This window comes from Equus caballus, chromosome 20 (genome assembly GCF_041296265.1).
Source record: "Equus caballus isolate H_3958 breed thoroughbred chromosome 20, TB-T2T, whole genome shotgun sequence".
Taxonomy (NCBI): domain Eukaryota; kingdom Metazoa; phylum Chordata; class Mammalia; order Perissodactyla; family Equidae; genus Equus; species Equus caballus.
This window is the reverse complement of record NC_091703.1, coordinates 4,490,624-4,507,893: the sequence shown is the minus strand read 5'-3', so window position 1 is coordinate 4,507,893 and position 17,270 is coordinate 4,490,624. Positions and strand designations below refer to the sequence as shown.

The window sequence follows — 17,270 nt, the reverse complement described above, 5'->3', positions numbered from 1 at the left end:
GACTTTGAGTATCTTTGCTTAAGTGCACACAGGGACAGGACTAGGACTCCGTTCTGAGCTTATTTTGTGACTTTGCCATCTAAGTGTTCCTTCCCCCACTGCCACCCTTCATCCAGTCATTGCTGGTATTCTCACAGCCACTCTGCTCTTCTGGGCTCTCTTCATATCTCTTTTCCCTAGATTCCTCACTCAGCAAGAGATGCTACCCAGGCTCCATCCTGGGAGATAAGACATTGTCATGCAAGGTGGGTTTCCTCATGCTCCTCAAGATCCTGTTTGAGTCTCCACTGGTCACGCACGGAGGTTCAGGAGAAATTCCAGAAGTTACACAATATGAGCTAAGGAATTGACTTCACTAGAAAACATTATTTGGCCAAGGGTCAACAAGAAGAGAGAAAGCATATTGTCCCCAAAGTTCCCAACGTCTCACAGAGACATGGGCCAGAACCAGGGCACCACTGGACCTGCAGTGGGGGTCCAGAGGAGGCAGCCCTCCATGACGCAGGTCTCCCTGTTATAGGTCCATCACAGCAAAGCATTCCTGTCAGTGGGGGAAAAAACAGGCTGCTCGGTGCCAGACAGTCTGGGTTTGGGACGTCAGCTATTTACAGGATTACACAGCTATTGCAGAATATCAGCCACCTGAGCCTGGAGACTGCAGCGGCTTGGAGGGAACGGCAGTCTCCCCTACAAGGGGAGGAATCCCGGTCCTAGGGCAAGCAGATGGAGGGCATCTCTTCCTGCTGGAAAATAGGGGTCCCCTGGTACCAGAGAGTTTGTCAATCAGGAACACAGAGTCTACCCCCTGAGCACTTTCAGACACGTCTGCTCATTGCACCACAGAACTGTAGTCAGAATAGCTGCATTATACCAGTGACGGTGGCTCTAGGAATAGGTGCAGGGTAAATGTGGCAGCTGTTCAAAAACTGGAAGGAGAGCTTCAGCAAGTGAGATTCTGAGGCAACCCTCCATAAAAGAGAGAGGTCAGAATCTGAAAGGGCAGATAAGGTTTGGGTTATAGGGCAAATAAGATAGGTGGCAGACAAGGACAACTAAGATGTAAACCAGAACTACGTGCCACAGAACAGAGAGGAGAGTTGGAGCTCGCATCTTGTCAGAACACAGGCAGCTGTAGACACCTGAAATACCCCACACCTGGATTGCGGTTCACTGAAGAACAGAGATCCGTTTCCTTTCAGGATTTCAGGATGGAATTCAGAAATGGCATCTTGCTCAGGTAGATGGCACACTGGCGACGTAGGCTCCTGAAGTGCTTGTTGGTGTTTGCTTTGCTTTTCTCATGCTGACATAATTGTTTAGCTTTTTCTTATCCTAGACCTCAAATATTGCTGCTCAGCATAGAAATCTCCACAGTGGAATTCTCTCTTCTTCCCAATACGCTATTCCTTCAGCCCAATTCAGATGTTGGAATTCTAAAGACTTCTTGACGTCTAGGGGCAAGCTCCTGGGTTTGGAGAAGTTACAGAATAAAGAACTTCTAGAACAAAACAACGGTTTCTAAATCCTGACAAGGAATGTCTAGCAACGGTCCCTTTTGCACCATGGAGAGAGGGGTTAGCAGAGGGCCTGGCACCCAGCTCCTCTGCTCTATTGCTGCCCTTGTCACTCGAGCTGTGATGTAGGCATTTTCAAATGACCCCAAAGTGTTTTTCTCTCCTCTATATTGTTTGTCTTGAGGTAGACTGAGTGTTAAAGATAAGCCAGGTTTGGAACTCGGTTGGAACCAAGTGTGACTAATCACCAGCCACTCGTGCAAGGCATACTTTTGCCCCTCCTGTGTGCCAGAGCACATCTCTCCCAGTCATTCTCTACACCTCGGTCAAGTCCGGCTCTCATTTACCCCATCCACCTCTAAACAATTGCCTCTGGTGGATAATAAACTCAACTACAGCTATAACACCTCTCCTCGAGCCCACAGTGTGCCTTTGCACAGCCCATGGCTAATTGGTGTGTATATCCACGCTGGCTGCTAGATCCTCTTCCAGCTGAAAACACAAGTTCTACTCCAAGCTCTGCAACTATCTCACACTGGGAATTTTTGTAAGTCAATAGATTCTGGGCATATGTTTTCTTATCCATAACAAAAGGAAGTTAGCAAAGATGAGACATTGCCACCTCTCATCATTTCTATGTCCATGGCGGACATCATTAATCTGTCATCATTAATCAATCATGACACTGAGCTCCAACGTCAACTCAGAATCCTTCTCAACCCAGGGCTCCAGGCAGCCACTACCAACCACTAATATTAGCTTTTGAAATAAAAAGTATTTGCCACCCTGGGACCAAGCTGTCTTCCAGATCTAATAGTCTATTAGTGCATTAAATGAATGTAAAGGCAATATAACGTTAAGAACAGTGAGAAAGACCGACAGATTCTGACGCAAATCCATCTTTTTGTAGTTAACATTAAATGAAGGCTGATCTAATTTTTTAAACCAGTATATAGCTTCATTTGAAGTAAAATACCTCTAATTCAATGATGAAACTTGATGCTTTTTGGGTAGGACAATAGAATTTCTTCGGTATACTTTGAACCCGTTCCCAAATAAGAACTAGCTGTTTGAAAATCACTTCATAGCTCAGATGACTGACATTCAGTATATTATCTAAGTCATTTGCTTCTTCCCAACTGTAGATTTTACAAAATTTAGAGCAATCAGACAAGGACAAATAACTAATGACAAATCTTTCTTCAGCGAAATGCATTAAGTAGATCTCGTAGCCCGTGCACCTACAAGAAAGGAGAAGGAAATCCCAGGGGCCAGAAGCCATTAAACCTACCGATAGGAGCTTCAGGCTGTGGATCTCGGAACCTCAGGAAGAGAATGCCCTAATTGTGCTTCTGGCATGTCACTGTCTTTGTCAGCTTTCATGCATCTCCCTCTACACACCTGTCAGCTCCCCCAGGACAGAGACCCTCTTTATTCATCTCTAAATCCCAAAAGCCTGGGACATTAACCAGCCAACTAGGGATAAGTGGTTTTTGAGTGACTTTCCATTGCTCAGAGCTTTAAGGAGCAGACTTGAAAATGCATGGGGGGTTTAGAAGGCAGCCTGCACTCTGTCTGCACAAATGCCCATCGCCTGCTAGTGGAAGGAGCCCAAGAATCCTTTCTTGGAACACTGTTCCTGGAAAAGTGAGCAGGAATATTGCTTCCAGGCCTGACTACAGTTTCTATCAGGCTGATCCAATTTGCAGCCTCTCCAGCGGGCACTCAATGTCCAGAGGTGAGAAAGGGGCTTCCTTAAAGACTCCGCAGCAGATGCTGGGAACGTCCCAGTCTTTGGCCCTCCGGCAAAATACATAAACTTGAAATGACAAAACCCCCAGGAAAGTTCATTAGAACATCTGGGCACCTTATCAGGGATTTAGGAGGCTTTCCAGAGTTGATCCAAGCTCTGCTTTATAAAAATTGCCTGCCCGTGAAAGATTTATGGCAAAGATTTTTCTTTTTCTTCTCCTCCTCCTTCTGCTTCTCTCTCATCTTCTCTCCCTCCTTCTCTGACTTTTATCACTGAAAAGTTAATTCTGAGATACTGAACAAGCCTCACATTTCCAGGCCTGCTGTATACACTGTGACTATGAAACATCTGTGCCTCAGTTAACCGTTCTATATCAAAACAAAATAGGTGCAGTGTTTCACAGCTTGAACTGGGGAATTACATGAGGTTGAATTACCCTTTACTTTTTCAACTGGGTCCTTGGCCAAGACAACGTAACCTTTCAGTCCTAATTTGTATAAATAAGAAAGATCTTTCTATGTTTCACTGATTTTTAAACTGGTAATTTTATACCAGTCACGGATTTCAATTAACTAATTGCTATTCCTCTGTACTTGTGCCTTGAAATGACTTAACCTAAGAAGTTACAATCGTGAAATTAAAATAAGTAATGATATTCCGATAGAGTACTGCCCATTCATACAAATCAACAATCTTTGTTCATTGCCTTGGGGAAAAATAATGTTCTTTGAATAATCAAAATGATATTACCATAACATTACCATTAACTCCTCCTTTATTTCTCTACTCTGCCTTGATTTAGTTGATATGTTTTCTTTTGTGATTTTTTTCATTTTCATGAATAAATTAACTGACAATGGCCATCAGTGAAACAAAGAAAGGGGATGCAGTTGCAGGCTAAGGGACAAAAAAGGGGACAGACCTCAGGACACAGAAATTCTCAAGGCTCTAAAGATGGAAACTCAAGAGCCCCAGTGGTCTGAGGACATGAAAGATGCCACGGCCTGGAAAGAGAAACTAAAACCCAAGGATCTGAAAAGCCAACTCATTAAGTAAATAAAAATGTCCACTGAATTTTGAAGATAAGAAGAGGAGTGGAGCTCAGTAGACATCTAGATCTTATAAAGGCTTTCAGGGTAATAAAGAAACATCCACTGATGAAAAATGGCTAGGTTCAATCTGATCCACCTTCAAGCCTGTAATGGATTCAGCGTTCATGGACATGGGTATGGATTAGTGGATATACATAAGTATATTTTGGTTTTGTTTTCAATTGTATTTGAAATATTATGAAGTGTAGTTTTAATACTTTGAAAACATTTTAAAAATCATAGGGCATGGGATTTTTCATTTCTAATTTCTGACTGAGCACCACTCACTCCTGATTTAAAGAAAGACTTGGTGTGCTTCTCAGCTACAGCCACGTGACCAGACTGGATTTCCATTTAAAAGTTGAGCACCTGGGGCTGGCCCCGTGGCCGAGTGGTTAAGTTCGCGCTCTCCGCTGCAGGCGGCCCAGTGTTTCCTTGGTTCGAATCCTGGGCGCGGACATGGCACTGCTCATCAAACCACGCTGAGGCAGCGTCCCACATGCCACAACTGGAAGGACCCACAACGAAGAATATACAACTATGAACCGTGGGGCTTTGGGGAGAAAATGGAAAAAAAAAACAAAATCTTTAAAAACTAAAAAATAAAATTAAAAAAAATTTGAGCATCTGGAGTCCTGACGAAGTGAGATTATACAGCAGCAGGTCCTCTGAGCTCCCCTAAGTTCCAGGCTTGGCAGTCCCCATGCCCTCATCCTACAGCAGGCAGAGAAGCTACACCTTGGGTGGGTACCCGGAGTGTGTAATGGGATCCATGTTTACACAGCTGTGGATTTAGCGTCTCATTGTTCATGTGCAACAGGACAGTACTGGGCCTTTCATTTGAAGGTCTCTTGCCTTAGAAAATAAGGCATTTGAATCAGATCAGATCCAAATTCAGGGCTTTCTACTAGCTTGCTATTTCTTCTTTAGTACATCATTATTAATGCACCTACAAGCTGTCATATACATTCAGTCCTTCATCTTGAGGTCTTTGCTATTTCTCCCCACCAGATCCCAATACCCTAAGGGCAGGGTCCGAACATGGCACAGGTTGTGCACTAGCACGTCGGCCCTAGGTAACCACATGGTAACGTGGCGTGGTCGTCGGGATGAGGCATTTAAAAGACTTTATTTCTCCTTTGAGTCCGAGAAGACGGGAAGGCATTTCGAATTAATCAAATGAAGTATAGAGGCTGTGCCAGAGGGCATCATTTACTCCTAACTCTTTAGGTTTTCCTAGAGGGGATGGAATTTCCACACACTCATCTGGACAGAAAAGTATGGGAAGACTCTCTCAGCTTCTCTCACTCTCTTCTCCCCAAAGAATGAAGGTTTTATGGGGATATTTGTATAATTGGTTCATTCGAGATAAGGAAATATGGGCAAGACAACCTCTGCCTCTTCTGAGTTCTCCATCTTCAGATCAGGTTGGTAGTGTCCTGCTCTGTTCTCTCCATCCAGAGGTTCAGAGATGAACGTGAGGTTGGTGGGGAAATTTGGCCATTTCAAGGGTTATTTACTTTAACAGCCCCGTGGCTATTGGTCCGAACTGCACTTTCCAACAGAGACGATGATTTTTCATTCCTGTCTGACTTCTGTGTCTTATCTTACAATTGCATCCAATCTCTGGTGCGAGATGAGAGGATTGAATCCTAAAAAACACAACATAATGAGGCAGAGGATTAAAATTCATGTTCAGGGAATAGTATGCCCACAGGTCTGAGAAGAAGGGGGTTTATGTTCAAGGACCAGAGACTACCCAGGCCCTCTTCCCTGCTGTCCCTCTAGCCCAAGGAAGAAATGGAAGCTAATGGAAAGAGCTTCTGGTCCTTTCCTCTGCTTAGGGCCTTTGGTTTTTCTTATGCTGTCTTATGCTCACATCTCTGTCTGCAAACCACGTATCTAGTACTTGCCAAGCTGTCTGATACACTGTCTTCATTTTTTCCGCTACTTTATTTTTAAACTCATTTTTGTGTTTCAAAAATAATGCTTAAATATATTCTCATTATAAAAATTTCAAATGCTACAAAGTGAATGTCCCACCTGAACCTCCCCCACCCCCGATGCCAACATTCCTCTCTGAGAACCACCACTCTCAAATATTTCCTGAAGATCGACTTCAGTAGTTCAGCTGCAATGAGGCCCACTTCTCCAGAACACTCTATGTGCCGCCCTCTCTGGAGGGCCAGACTTGGTTTATTTAAAACCCCATGTAGCTACACCTCAGAGTTTGAACTTCCAGACATCTTTATACTTACCAAAAGAGCTGGCTGATTCAACCACCAATTTAACAGAGAAATACGTTAACCATTGTGGTGCAGTTAACAAAATTGAGGTTTTGGGAAACCCTATAGGACAAACACCCAGTTTCTTCAACAAATACGCTTCTAGAGGGAAAAAGAGAGAGAGATGGGGGTAGAGGAATCTATAGATTAACAGAAACATATTGACCAAAGGCAACGTGTCAACCTTCCTTGGATCCATGACTCAAACAAACTGAGAGCACAATAATTAAAAGATATTGATGAGACAATTAGAAATGTGAGCAATGACTGGATATCAGATGATAATAAGGAATCACTGTTAATATTGTTGACATGTGACAATAGATTTATATCTTTAAATTTATGAGTTCTTATCTTTCAGAAATATAATCTGAAAGCTTTATGAATGGAATTCTATGAGGCCTGGGATTTGCTTCACAACGGTACCGGGCAGGGGAGAGTGAGTGGGGGTAAAACTGAAACAAGATTGGCCAGGCTTTGATAATTGTTGAAACTGGGTGATGGGTACCTGGAGTTCTTCTTTTGCATGTGCTTAGAATTTTCCATAGGAAAAACTGTTTTAAAAAAACCACACAAAACTTTGGCTAAGTTTCACTGGCACAGTCCTGAGGGGACAAATCTTTTCTTGCCTTCCTCTGGACCTGTCGAGCTGGGTGCGGCTGACGGAGAGGGCTGGCAGCAGGTGTGGGCATGAATCAGGCTGAGAAAGGGCTTGGGGAGTTGGAGTGGCCCTGACCCTGTTAATGAAACTTGACTACTCTCTGCAGAACGCCAAGTTCAGTCCCGGACTCAGATGGAAAACATGCACGGCCCCCTTTGCAATGACCCCAGCATTGAGGTTCCTGTCATTTCACTGCAGGACTAGGTTCCCACACCCTGCCTTAATTCGAAACATTCACGCGCATCTCTTCCCCGGTACGAGGAAGTGGAGAGATGAAGGCTTTCAAAGCAGCGTTTCTCTGGTTGCGTGGGTGGTGCTTTGCCCTGGAATGTGGGCAGCCTGGCACACGTGACGCCGAATGCAGATACGACTCAGCAGGGCTTCGGACTTCGCCCAGGAGTGAGGAGATGACTGGAATATTTTCTTTGAAAAGTAGCCTCCATAAATAGGAAATGATTAATTCACCACAAGGAATTTTATATTCTACAGGGTGATACCCTCGGGAAAGAAAAGGCCTCTTTGAGAAAGCAAGATTGAGAAGGTCTCCACTGGTCCCCTCCCTGTCAGCGCTTGCTTGACTGTTTGCCTTCATACAGCAAGGAGGCAGCACGAAGGCGGGGTAGGGAAGAAAGCAGAAAATCCCTTTTACCTGCTTTGAAAAAGCTGTAACCATCAAAGGATCTTATCAAGAAAATGAAAAGACAACCTACAGAACCGGTGAAAACATTTTGAAATCACATATCTGATAATGGTTTAATGTCCAGAATATATAAAGACCTCTTACAACTTAACAACAAAAAGACAAACAATTCAACTTAAAAATGAGCAAAAGACTTGAATGGAATATCTCCAAAGAAGATAAACAAATGGCCAACAAGCACATGAAAAGATGCTTGACACGATCAGTCATTAGGAAAATGTAAATCAAGACCACAATGAGATACCTCTTCACAGCCACTGGGACGGCTTTAATAATAATTTTTTTTAAACGGAAAATAAGTATTGCAAGGATGTGGAGAAATTAGAACTCTCTTATGTTGCTGGTGGGAATGGGAAACAGTTTGGTGGTTCCTTAAAAAGCTAGACATAAATTACCATACAGCCCAGCAATTCCACTCCTAGAAATATACCCAAGGGAATTGAAAGCAAGGTCTTGAACAGATACCTATACACCCATGATCATAGCAGCATTCTTCACAATAGCCAAAAGGTAGAAACAACCCAGTGTCCATCAACAGATGAAGGATAAACAAAATGTGGTTTATCCATACAATGGAATATTACTCAGCCATAAAAAGGAATGAAATTCTGACACACGCTACAACATGGATGAACCTTAAAAATGTTATACTAAGTCAAATAAGCCAAATATAAAAGGACAAATATTACGTTATTTCACTTACATGGAATATCTAAAATGGGCAAGTTCATAGATACAGAAAGCAGATTAGAAGTTACCAGAGCTCAGGGAAAGGGGAAAGGGGCAGTTATTGCTTAATAACTTTAGCAGAAGTTTCCATTTTTAAGCAGAGTTTCTGTTTGGGGTGATGAAAAAGTTTTGGAAATAGATGTGGTGATGGTTGTACAACATTGTGAATGTAATTAATGCTACTGAATTGTACACTTAAAAATTATTAAAAAGGCAAATTTTGTGTTGTATATATTTTACCACAATTTTTAAAACTGAATAATATAATTTATCAAAACCCACTGAATTGTGCACTTTAAATGGGTAAATCAAATGGTATGTAAATTATTCTCAATAAAACAGCAAAACAACAAACACACACACACCCAAAAAAGTTGCAACTTCTGACCCATGCTGATGTCCATCCAAGATGTGGCTGCTGGAGAAGACAAAGCCACCAATGTCCAGCGTTAAGGGACATGACCTCAGCCCCAAGGGTGCCGTCTCCAGTGGCCCCCAGAGCTGCACAGGCACCTCCCCACCATCTGTCAGCCAGAGCTGATCTGTGCCCCCTCTTGCTGATGCGCACAGAGCCCGATTACAGGTATAGCCTGTGTCTTCTCAAATTCCGGCTTTGGAGAGGAAGGGGCTCTTCCAGCTTCCGCTCAGCCCCTCCAGCGAGGATGTAGACCAGTATGTAGAAAACCCAGTTTGTGACCCTCTCAGTGAACTTGGACAACTAAGCCACTCACTCGTCCTTTAAGAAGATTCAGTGACTTGGGGAACAGCAGATACCTCCACCAAAAGGTGATTTTGGAGAAGGGTGAGGCCCAGGTCCTCCTCAGGCAGTGCAGGCCAAGCGGGCGACAAGCCAGACGCCCTTGCTGTGAAAGAGATTTCCACCTCCCCCTGAGCCAAGCCGGGCCATGCCACATCCGAAACTCCAGCCACCATCTCCCCGCCTTCTCTCCCTCCTCCATCCCACACTCCCACCGGCCCACCCTGGCTGCTCCTCCCTGCGCTGGCACTCGGCCTCCCCCTCAGGACAGTCCAGGAGTTTTCAGCCTGGAATCATCCTCTGCCTCCTTCTCCCCTAGCTAAATCCTACCTTGTGTCTGGGTCTCAGTCCACTGTTGCCTCGTCTTTGAACCCTTTCAAAACCCTCCAAGTCCAAGTTAGTCGGCCTTCCTCTGTGCTCCCACCTGTAACACAGAACTTGTGTTGTGCTTGTCCGTCTCTTTTTGAACGATCAAGTGCTTGAGGACAGAGGCTGCAAGGTTGTCTCTGTATTCCCATCGCTTGGCACAGTGGCTGGCACGTAATAAGCTCTCACAGAAGTTTGTTGAATGAATGAGTGAATGAATGAATGAGTAGTTGAACAAATGGCAAGACCACAGCATTGGACAACCCAGGGGACAACACGCACATTGAAGTCGGGAGAGGTAGTTGCATTCTCACAGTAAATAAAGTAAGAGGGCCCTGGAGCTGGGCCCTGGGGGAACTTGAGTGCCCACCATTCCATATTCCCGCAGATTTAGCATTTCCCCAAGTAGGCTCATAGCCCTCTCAAGACAGCAGGAGGCTGTGTTTCCCTCCAATTTTCATAGCAAAGAAAGTCACTTGTCCAAGACAAAAATGATTGTCCATAAGTAACCATTGGCCTATCTCGGTCATGCCCGTCCCTGCATCCTACTTTGGACGTTACACTCTGGATTCTGTACCCCAGAGTCTTGGAGAGGATGCCCTCCTTCACTCCCTGCGTGTGTTGGGGGGGGAGGGGGTGCCGGGGGAGGGAGCTTCGATTCTCTTTCCTCCTTTATCACACCAGCCTTTTCTAACTGCCTAACGTGTGATTTCAGTCAAAACTGCAAAAATAAACTATATTTCCTAATTTTCCGTTTTCTGAACATTACATTTTTTACGTGGAAAGCAATATCAGTGTTGTGTTCCCATTTTTCCCTGAAATATCTAGACGTCATTTTAGTATTATAGGAAATATATATCAAAGATTCTCCCAAATCGAAGAAGCTTAACAGTAGCGCATTGTCTACAGTAATTCCTACTGCACATTTCTACTCAAACCTGAATTTTTCCCTAAGATTTCCAAATGCATCTCAGAGTCTTTGGTTAACTCCAGCTTGTGCCCCTTCATGCTAATATGGAAACTACAATCAACTAAACATTTATTGTTTTCTTTTTAGTAAATGAGTATGTGTTGGAGATTTTTTTACTGCATAATAAAACCGACATAAAATGAATTTGCTCCAGTGTTTCCTCGCTCTTTAAAAGCCCCTGCTCGGGCGGGCGGGTCTTCTTGGCGTCCTGCCCAGGCCATAACGAGGTTATCAACGGGGCGCTGGCAGGCCGCTCGGCCTCGGAGCTCTGGCGAGCCTGGGTGTCCTGCTGCCTGCCCGCTCGGGGTGCCCCGGCCGGGCGCGGACCGTGAGCAGTTTGCATCCCCCAGGGGGCTTGGCCACTGTGGATACTGCTGTTATAGACTCTGGTTGTTTCGGACTCTATGTTTTTTATTACATTCCTTTGCAATTTTAGCAGCTGTTTTTGTCAAGAGTCTTAATAAAGTTTGAACTGCTGAAAGAACTTTATGGAAATTGGTCACAGAAGTCTATGCGGCACCTTTTAGACAACCAGAGGCCACACTGCCCCACAGCTACTTTTCACAGTAACTTTAGTGACAAAACAACAGCCTGAGTGAAGGAGGGTAGCTCTGCAACGAATTTCTGCCTGGATTTCCAGTCTAGATGGCTGAGCGACCACCCTCCACACACAGTTAGTTTCTTTAGCTCTGTTTGCCATAGTTTATTAAAAACATTTGGCTCCATGGCCCAAATTATGAAGATGCTTTAAGGACATTTACCTTTTAAAAGAGTCAACTCAAGTTTTTTTTTTTTTGATTTTTGGATTTTTTTTTTTTCATATTCTTCAATTTTATAAACCTAAGACTCAGGAGAATTAAACAGAGACTTAGCAGAGTTCTTTAGTCTGTGAACGAAAAATAAAGTCAGCTGCTGTTAGCTTATCTCTCCTATTGTTTAATTATACTAAAATATTCTTCCATTGTGTTAAGCGTATTAATTTGGCCACAAAGCTACCTCGATTCCACAGTATCTACATGAGCCGGTAAAGAATTCTAACCTTGTTCTAGACCTGCCTTGAGTATAATGGTTTACCCTCCACTTCACATACCAGTGTTATGGAAGAATAATTCACCAACAGACCAAAACTAACCATTCATCTGTTTGGGTTGTGACTTCATACATTTCCGTGAATAAAACAGAGTCTACAAGAAGTAAAACCATACGTCCAGCACCTTAAAGGGCACCCGGGCAGCCTCTTCCCAAGTTCTTTATTCAACGTCTCCTTGGAAATGAATTTTGCCACCAAAACGGAGAAGTTTAAAAGCAAAATAAGTTATTAGCAACACTGCAACTAGTTGAAATAAAGTATTTGAATATAGATGCTGCAGTAACTTTAGACAAGTCGCCTCGGACTCATAACGTGTAAAACGAAGAAGTTTCACTAGATGATCTTGAAAGACCCTCACACTGCTAACAACAGGGCGTCTAAGATGAGCCGAGAATCCTCGGCTGAGATGAGAGATGGGCCAAAGGTGGCCACGTGGGATAGAAGGCACTGCTCACAGGGTGCTTTCCTGTGGAATAAACAGACACTTCACCATTCCAGGTACAACAAGAAGCACTGGAAACCAAGGCGCTGGATCCATCCTCGGCTCCAAAGCCGACTGAAATTCACAAAGCCTGTGGTTACGGGGTCAGCATACAAATCCAGCTTCCTCTGGTCTTTTGAGAACTGCATCTGATTTTAATTTTCTTTTGTCTGTCAGAATCTATTCCAACGCAAAAGGAGAGAGAAAATAGAATCACGGTAAAGAGGCTTACATCGTTTGCTATGACGTCGGAGTGAAATACTTTCGCTGAATTAGAGTTCCATTCTCATTTACTGTCTAGAGTCAGTGGACATTTCTTATATCACTTTTGCTACTGAAAAAAAAAAGGCCCAATTCCAATCACTTACCTATGTTCTGATACCCCAGCGCCTGTTCCTCAGACAGCGGGGGAATGTGTCTCGGATTAGGATGACCTCCTGTAACTGCCTCGGTTGTCCTGTCGTCACAAAAGCACACATTTCCCTGTAACAAACAGTGGGGGGTGCTGTTGCATTGGATGTCTTTCCACTACCAGCTCTCAGGAAATTTTTCCTTTCTAAGGGAAAAGGACTCTTTCCCATAGTAATATGAACATGATGTACAATAATGAAAACAATAACTACCTCAACATATTTCCCCCAGAAGTTGCGGATTTTTTTTTCAGTGTGAATGTAGGGCTCTCAGATATAAGATACTAAGATAAATGAATGGACTTTAGAAAAGGAAAATATATTTTCGAGATGCACATGGGCTTGCCAGACCTTGGAACTGGACGATTTTAACTGCTGTGTATTAGGAGTTTCATAACAGCGCTAAAATGTAGTGAACAGCAAGATTGACCTCTGGCCACAGTCAGCCTGGTGTCATGGAATACACTTCCTGTCTGAGTTTCACAGGCATGAGGCTGGCAAGTGTGATAGAAAGACACACTTTTAAACCAAGTTGTGACAGCTGAATATTATTTTCAGTCACTACACTTAAGATCTGTGCTAGGTGCTTCTTCCTTCCCCTCCCTGAAGCCTGAACTCTGAGGACCCAACTTCGTACTTGCCTTTTTCTTTCCCACAGTAAACCTCGGCTTCTACAAAACAATGCCTTCTGTGTAGTTTCTCGCTAATAAGATGCTACTCCGTATCACATAATTAACTTGATAAATCCATTTAAGAAGCATAGAGTGTTCAAAAGACTCTAGAACTACAAGCAAGGAAACCTGGCTTTTAGTTCATAAACCCATTTTCATGAACGCCTAGGAGGGTTGCCAGATAAAATACAGGACATGCAGTTAAATTTGAATTTCAGATAAACAGATAATTTTTTGAGTTTAAGTACATAAACAACAAATAATTTTTTGGTATAAATATATCCCATGTATACTTATACTAAAAGAATTATTTGTTGTTTTTCTGAAATTCAAATTTAACTGTGCTTCCTGTAATTTAATTTGCTAAATCTGGCCACACTTACCCCCAGACACTAGGGGCACCTACACTGAGAATGACTATACTATCCAGACTCCACAGACTTCAGGTTTAAAGCCTATTTGTCTATGTCGCATGAAAACGGAAGGAAAAGTCTGTGAATTTACAAACATTTAAAAACGCGTCAGCTCTATCACTTTTGGAGAAGATAGGAGACGGGTTTCCTTCCCTCCTAACCTAGTCTGCTGCCAAGAGCCAGATGGAGATAATTTGGCTGATCTAATATTCTGTTTGATGGAAAACTCAGCTTAGGGAATAATGTTTTTGTGAAGCTAGGCTGACAACTAACAACAAGATTCAGCTCAAGATGCACGGAACAAGAATCAAAGACTTGACTGCTCTTCTGCCAAACCCAGGTATAAACCTGAGGGTCAGAACACCAGCCCGCCCCAGCGCAATCCTTGAGTCGGCGTTTGTTGCTCATTAACTTTGCTACTATCTTGGTCATCTGAGCAGAATATCTAGCTCGAGCTGCTTCCTGTTTTTTTCCGGGAATAAAACTAAGCAGGTGTTGTGGAGTGCTTAGCAAACGGTGGGGGAGGTTCTTGCGTTGGGGAGGGCTAATAAGCCCTGCTGTCCCCAGCAGCCAAGTTAGGCACTTAGGAGCACTCCATGAGGCTTCCAGACAATGGGAAGCAAACGACAGGCGATCTACAAGGCATTGCTCACTAAGCTGCTAGTTACCACCACTCCCTTAGAAACCCAACTTCACACCAGAGAGTAAGTAGCTCAGGGGCTGAGCGAGGACACCTCCCCAAGGCTGCAATGACTCAGCCACATAAGTGAAGCATAAATTGAAGAGATCAAAGCCCATAATGTAACGATGATTGTTGAATTCCCTGAAATACCACAAATTAACTGTTAATTAAGCAAATTAACTTTCTTTGAGCTCACTGCAGTAAGAGAAGACAACCTGGACAGAATCTTCCTAGTGTCTCAAAAGGTGAGGTCAGAAGAGGAACCTTTACAGGGCTCTGGGCTCTGGACTCTAGTCCTTTAAGACCCGTCTTCAAGCAAGGAACTGAAATTGATAAGGATTGGGAACAGCTGTGACGTGCTAGTTGAGGATTGGTGGACGCAGTGAAGCGTCTTGAAGCAAGTCTTGATAAGCAAACTGTTTCTTTAATAAGCAAGCTGTTTGCTCAGCAGACTATTTTCTCCAATAAATTGATTGTAGTAATGTCCCAAAGTAAACAGTGAAGTTAATTTTTAATTTACAGCCTTACTTTTCTGGGTAAGTTTCTCTGGACAAACAAATCGTGTTGACATGGGTGGTCTCAGTTCTGTTCTCAGATGGCATCCTTTGTTTTCAGTCGAGCCCCAACACGTAACGACTACGTCATGAGCACCTACTGTCTGCCGAGCACTTTCTAAATATTTTTGTATATGAAAGTAGGTATTGGTATCCCCATTTGTTGACAAGACAACGAGTCTACAAGATATCAAGTCGTTTGCAAAATCCTTCTGGATCAATCATTATCTGAAAGGAAAGATAGCAAAGCAATTCTTATCTGACAAAAACGGAAACCGAGGCAAGCTTAAAGGTTTTGGCCAAAGTCTGTAGCCCTCTGGAATGGCTTTTGGATGCTGTTGAAAAAACGTGGCTTGTTTCCACCGACTTCTATCTAGAATCTTTTCTTCCTTTCTGATGCCCCTTTAGGTGAAGAAAATCACAGTCCCCGCTGGAGAGAAGTTCACAGTTTAGTTTATTACTTTAACAAGCTGACTCAGTGTCCACTCTACCTACCTGTGAAATGGATGCTTCCCCACACCTTCACACCCAGCACCCCAGACCCGGCTTTGTGCTCAGGTTTCCTTCCCCAGCATGGACTTCACAGGAGGCACAAGAAACCATCTCGTTGCTTTCCTAAGGAATTAAATGGGCTGAGCACTGTAGCAACTTCTCTTGCCCAGTGTAATCCATCAAGAACAGGGCCTGAGTCATGATAACACTAAGTACCAAATTTTCAAAGTAGGACATGAAATTATATCTCAGTGACTTCCTTTGACCCAAAAGAAAAATGCAATGCTGGCCTTACTTGGTTTATCTTCATGTTAATCATGGCGGAGGAGTGTGTTTAAAACGCTGAGCAGAATAATGTCATTTTTCAACCTTTTCCTCACAAAGTTAGATGTCTCTTGAACTACAGTATTTGTTTAAAGCGTCAGCTCCAGTGACCTTGCTCTCTGTATTTATTATGCTTTGGGTGAAATAATATTGTAGGAGTTCCTATTTTTTAAATTCCGTGTGACTATAAAATATACACTGAATCTATCACTATTTTACCGATTCGTTCATGACTTTGAAATCATAAATGGGTTAGCTTTCAAACCTTCTCTTTCTGAGAAAAATAAGATAAACTCTTTTCCATTTACCTTGGAAAGTGCTAGTTTCTTTGTTTTAAATATACAGCTCAGATTCATGTTTTCTTTTGAATAGAATGTTCTGTTTCCCTTATGCCTCGCCTGGACAATCTTTCTCAAAAACAGAACTGCGTTTGGACAAAAGCTGATACCACAGATTAAAAAGGGGACACAATTCTCTAAACATGAAGGGGCAGATTCTTCTTAGCTCTTAATAACAGCTGCAATAAAACCAAGAAGATTTGATAATCTATTTTGGCATGGTATTTTTATAATAAAGATGACAACTTCATTTTTAACTGATCACAAATTATGCATCTATTACTGTATTAGTCCAAACATTGCGTAAAATAAATGGAGTAGGAGTTGCCCTTCTTTCTTTTTACGAAAGATCATATTGCTTTTATTCAGTTTAGTGAGAGTAAACTTTATTTACATAGCTAATATACCAGTGTGAACATAGGTGTGAGATATATTTGTGAACTATTAGCAACACTGAAGCTAGTTGGAATAAAAATAGTTATATTTTACTTATTAAGATTGGCAAATAATTGGGACAGCTGATATACCTATTGTTTCTACCCTATCCAACCTAGAGGATCTTTCATGACCAAATAGAGTCATAGACTTTGAAACTATGACTAGTGTTACAAATGGCAAGTTATCAAAAATGTGACCACTTAGAGCAGTGTTTCTCTACCTTCTTTTCCTTATCACCCCTCCAAGGAGCCTTTTTAGACATTTCTTCCTACTCAATCCCCCATGAAATTTTAATACCACGGATAGAGTGTTTATGGACTGTCTGTCTATATCTGTGACTTTTACATAAAAGAGGAAGATTTTTTCACACACACCCCCTCACAGACCCCTGCTGATTTTGAGAATTTTAAAGTGTAGAGAAAGATAACGACCTCCGAATTTCCACTTGGAAAGAGATTTGTTCCATTTTTCTTGAATCAGAGCTGGAAGAATGGGCCTAAATTAGAATAAGTCCAAAATCATTTTCTGGGCTTGGGTGGGGAAAGAGAAAT

At 42.8% G+C, this 17,270-nt stretch overlaps 1 long non-coding RNA gene across 1 annotated transcript; it reads right to left on the bottom strand.

Annotated features, from left to right (window-relative positions):
* Positions 1-2,702: 2,702 nt before the first annotated feature.
* LOC138919322 (uncharacterized) lies at positions 2,703-12,884 on the bottom strand. Its single transcript, XR_011429440.1, has 2 exons — positions 12,766-12,884; positions 2,703-6,010 (listed from the first exon to the last, which is right to left on the bottom strand). It is a non-coding gene; the product is annotated as an uncharacterized lncRNA (long non-coding RNA).
* Between the last annotated feature and the right edge of the window lie 4,386 nt (positions 12,885-17,270).